The following is a 5,481-nucleotide window of genomic DNA, read 5'->3' on the forward strand; positions in this document are numbered from 1 at the left end:
GCTTTCCATCATGGCACTGGTGCTAGCTGAATTTGACAGAATGGAGAGGAGAAGAAGCAAGTGGCTCCTCCTTTAAAAATATTTGAACAGTGGATTTTAGTGAAAGCTATTTTTCAATGAAACGAAATGTAGGTAGAATGTGCAGATGCCTTTTTGGTTCCCTGTTTGTTATGGGTCCACTTCTCTCTGCTGCTTAAATGAAGATAAACTTTACCATGGAAGATAAGTCAAATTTAGATATAAATTGGCTTTGAACCAGGCTTTTGTATGATGTGGATGGAACATTTATATTCTGGGAAAGGGAAATTTGTCATCATTTGTGTGTGCATCTTTTGAACTGGGACATTATGTAGTCTCTATATCCTCAGGGGCCTCGGTAACCAAAACAGGTTGATTATGCTGGGGAGGATAAGAAGAAGATGCATCAATTTCCAAATCTGATGCGCTGGATTCTGAGTGGTCATATCTCTCAGAGGCATCTGCAGTTTCCATGTCTTCTGCTGTTTTGTATCTTCGGAGAAAATGCAATGGAGAAGATCCATGGATTGGAGTTGTTTCTCCACTTTGAAATCCCGAAAACACAGTTGATCTGCGTGTGAAACTAGGGGAAGAATGCTTTGACTTTCTATCTCGTTTTGTTTTTTTCTTAGCATTTTGTTGCCATCTGTTCAAAGCATTGGTTGTCTGTTCTTCAAATATTGCCTTCTTCATGTGAGATCCCATCTGCATAAAAATATCCCATCATATTTTAAGAGCATATTCTTTTATACATGATATTTAACCAGAACAGAGTGTTTTTGAACGATCCAAAAGTTCACTAAAACATTTGTACATATTGGAAAAACAAAATTTGCCCCAAAAATGGATGTTCTCTATCTAACAACAAACAGGGTAAAATGAATGTTCTCTATCTATCAACAAATAGGGTTATATCAAGAAATAAAATTAAAATGATTTAAAGAGAAATCATCATTTCTATATCTCTGCTTTTCTGGAAGGCTCCAGACTGCAACGAAATTTAATTTAACAAACAAAAAGGAAGCATATTTTAGAGTGGTCATACTTTTCATTCGAAAATCCTTTGAGGCTTTACCTGAAGCTCTCAATAGAGAGATCACTGTTGTACAAAAGAAAAATTGAACTCCACTGTTTTCTATCTCCTGATAAATTTGTCTACTATGAGTTTAACTATTTTTTAATGAGGTGATTTTTTGACCGTTTCACCGAAATATGATGATACGATTTTTGGTGAGATCACAATGTTTCATTGTATTTTTTAGTACAAAAATGGATTCAATGTCCTGAAAAATCCCTTAAACATTTGGATTGTGCAAATTCAACAACTTAAAGCTAAAATTTCCCCTATTTCTAATCAAAAACTATGGTTTTAACAATTTCTATTCATATTTTGGGCAAAACCAACCACAAAAAATCAAAAGTGGTGTCATTAAACAACTGTGTTAATGCATTATCAGGTGACACCTTATCTCTAATTTTATCAGTACAAGTAAGATATTTAATATCACAATATAGGGTTTGATTAACATCAACTCACCATTTGAAAACTCATAATCCAGAGTTTGTGATTCCCTTTCCCACTCTTTCTAATGCCTCATCTAGGCATCAAGAGGACTTGTAGATCTCAGTATTAACAGAGGATATAAATGCATGCAGAGGTCAAAACAGTAAAACCCAAGGCAGAATTTAGCTGAACATTATTGGACAAAATAATTGATCTCCCATTCACCTACCTTTGCTCTTGCCAGTGCCATAGTTAAGATACTATATAACACATGGAGAACTGCTAGCATAAAGATGAAGATGTGGAGTTGATGCATGCCGCTTTGGGAAACCAGAGGATACTTACCCTGAATACAAAGCAGCAGAGTTATCAAGTAAAATCCAACATAAAATAAATATTTGAAATTTGTATGGGAAGCTAATTTCAAGATGGTCTAAATCAAATCGATCTCGGCAGGAAAATCAATCAAAGAATCATAGGACCTGGATAAAGAAACCATGTGCATTAAGACTACGAGAAGGGTTTGGCCTTTACATGTGCGGAGATACAATGTTGGCTACCCTCAGAAGCAGTTAAGACGCGTCTCCATGGGACCTCCTGTTCAGTAGACATTGATTCCCATAGAAATTTTTGCATGCGCTCCTTTTCTTGGTCATTATCCCCTTCCACCTTTATATCTCTAGAATAAATTTCCTTCTTACATGGAAGCATAATATAAGCTATTTTTTTGGGTATACAAATCATGGAAATGGGCTTCTGTCCAACTGTCAATAGAAGCGATATGAAACCCAGAAGCATCAACTCTGCAACTCAAAAAGATGATTTTCAAAAATATTTGCTCAGAGGACATATTCAGAAATTCTAGCCAGCAGGTGCTAAAAGAAATCAGTGTAGTTGCCTGAAATTAAAGGCTGAAATTCAATTTAGAAAATCCAAAACAAGCTACCAATGCAATCTAAGCAGATCATTTAAATACATAAAACAGATACTGTCAAGTTCAACCAATGTAACCATTTTAGAAGGAGGTTCTATCTAAAATAGCATAAATTTGTTGTTCAAATTAGTTTCAGAGTATTTGGGGGATAGACTACAAGAAGCAACATGGTGGATATGAGCGGTTTCGAGTATCCGTTACCTGGTTTCAATTTTTCAAGCACTTCAGATAGAGCCTTTTTATTTCTTCTGGAGAGCCACTGTAAATATAATGACAGAAAAGGGCTTTATTAGTACAGATGCAATAAGAATTCAAAACTTGTAATCCTATAGATTTGTTTATCATGTCTTCCTCTATCAGCATCCTTTTCCTCTCATAACCAAAGCAATAATTCTACTTCTAACCACTGATGACATATGGAATATGAGCCATTCATATTGGGTTTTAAAAGCGTGTTTTGTTGGTGATTTCAGAAGCCAAAATTTACCAAATTTCTACCAGTCAAAACAAACTGAATGCAGAACTGAACCGAAGTAAGATCAATTCAACGAAACCAAAAAGTGCATAGTTGAAATCTAAGAAAAACCTTACATTGCTAGCATAATGAATACCATGTTCAAGAAGTAAAGAGATGGCCACAAATTCCAAACAAACAACTGCTACTGCCCAAGTAGGAGTTTGCTCTAGAGAACGACCATTGCCACTGTCAACTCCTGCCATATTCTTCTCAGAGGACTGGTAATTGCTTCTAAATTCACAAAAAAAAAAAAAATTAGATAGTATACATCTTAAACATAGTTCCTTCCCGGGAAGGACAATACATCCCTACTCAATAATTGCAAACAATTTGATGGACATTGTCTCTGATGTCAAGACTCAAACTACACCTACAATTAGTAAATCTTTGGTTTTTGCCTGTAGGTACCATTGGAATCGGAGGTGGAGGTAAACAAAAAATAAGAGGGGTGGGCATGGAGATTTCAAAATAATCTACTTTCAAATTTTATGATTCAGTTCTCAATTTTCATTAATTTCAAATTTAATACAAAGCTTTCAATTTTTAGTGGTTCCAAAATTTTAGTTTCCAATTTAATTTTTCAGTTGCCATTTTTGTTTGTTTCCAATTTAATGGACAGGAACCACACAACTGGGCTGCAGAGAAAGAAGTGAAGGAAATGGCAGTCATTGTGTGCATTTGTGTGTTGTTTTTATTGTCATTTTATCAGAATGGGGTTTCAACTTCACAGGATAACTACCTTATAGACTGTGGATCAAAAAGTAACACCACAGTGGGTGGACGGATCTTCACTGCAGATACCCCCTCCTCATATATGTCAATTGCCACTAATGAAGGAATTTTTGCTAACACTACAAATTCCAATCTACAGGTTCCTTCTGGTATCTATTTGACAGCTAGAGTATTTACTCAGAAGTCATCCTATACCTTCAGTATTGGGCACCAGGGCAGACACTGGGTACGTTTACATTTCTTTCCATTCTCTTATCAAATGTACAATCTTACAAGTGTCATATTTTCAATAGCCAGCCAAGACTTCGGTCTATTGTACAATTTCCAAATCCAGAATAGTTCAATTGTGATGAAGGATTATCTCATCAATGTAAATGAACAAACATTGGTCCTGACATTTATTCCCTCCAATAATTCCTTTGCGTTTGTCAATGCCATTGAAGTTGTTTCTGTGCCGAACACTCTTGTTTCAGACACAGCTCAAGCTGTGCCCCTGCCTAATACTTACAGTGGTCTATCTGAGCATGCTTTTGAAACAATTTACAGACTTAATATGGGAGGACCATTGATTACCCCTAACAATGACACCCTTGGCAGATTTTGGGATCCTGATACAAGCTTCTTAGCTTCAAAATCGCTTGCCCAAAATTTCAGCATCCCGGCCAACAATATTGTGTACCGCCAAGGACTAGTTACTAATGAAACCGCTCCCAATATTGTATATGCTACTGCTGAGGAGATGGCTACAACCAATCTCACAAACCCAACTTTCAACATTTCTTGGTTGTTTACTGTGGATCTAGATTACCAATACTTCATTCGGATGCATTTCTGCGATATTGTGAGCAAAGTATTGAACGAGTTATACTTCAATGTATATATTAACAATGATAATGTGTTGGGCGGTAATTTTGATATATCAGCTGCAACACAAAATAACTTGGCAGCAGCTTATTACAGCAATTTTGTAGTACTGAATACATCTACTGGATCGAAAAATCTTGCTGTCAAAGTAGGACCTGCAATAAATATGGCAAGTGTTCTCCCCAACGCCATATTAAATGGGCTGGAGATTATGAAGATGAGCAACTCTAACAAAAGTCTGGATGGACCTTTCCCATAGAATAGTTCTATCTTTAATGCAATTTAAATGTGAAAAAAAGAATTTTCCGAATCTCAACATATACTGTTTTCCTCAATCTCTCTCTCTCCATCATTCACTCTCAATCCTTTTATGAGTCTTTGCATAAGTTGGGTTTCTCAGATCTTCACAAAAGAACATCATCAGATGATCGAACAACTTGCTAATTTTCATGCAAGCCTTAGGACAACCCTATGGCTAGGCAGTCTGCTTCAAAATTTTCTTTACTGCAACAGCCTTCCAGCTTTAATTTCGCACAATAATTAGAGTTAAAGTGAATGTCTGAAATATTGCAGTGAAGGGCTGATAAAGCAGGTATAGTTAAGGTAAACAACAGAGTAACCACCCAAAAGTTAATCTGGTCCCCTGTTTGTAAATATTCTCATTATGCTCTTCAAATAATTTGAAAGATGGGTAAGAATTAAATCAATAGAAAATTATCATCCGTCTGAGGAATTGGAATGATTCAGAAGAGATATTGACAAGAGAAAACAAGCAGTAAATATATCATACAGTACAGATAAAGAGGGGTCATCTCAAGCAATCTTCAACACCACAAAACAATACTTCAAAATTCACAAGTATGCCCTTGGATCTGTCTTCTGCGTTATAGTATTTATAACATATTATGTTTG

At 35.9% G+C, this 5,481-nt stretch overlaps 1 pseudogene; it reads left to right on the plus strand.

The window, feature by feature from the left end:
* Positions 1–3,631: 3,631 nt before the first annotated feature.
* On the plus strand, positions 3,632–4,828 carry LOC149165793 (receptor-like protein kinase THESEUS 1 pseudogene; annotated as a pseudogene).
* The last annotated feature ends 653 nt before the right edge of the window (positions 4,829–5,481 follow it).

The sequence above is a fragment of the Pinus tabuliformis genome, chromosome 5_1, assembly GCF_031772625.1.
Source record: "Pinus tabuliformis cultivar Carrire ecotype Pingquan chromosome 5_1, CPIR1, whole genome shotgun sequence".
Lineage (NCBI taxonomy): Eukaryota > Viridiplantae > Streptophyta > Pinopsida > Pinales > Pinaceae > Pinus > Pinus tabuliformis.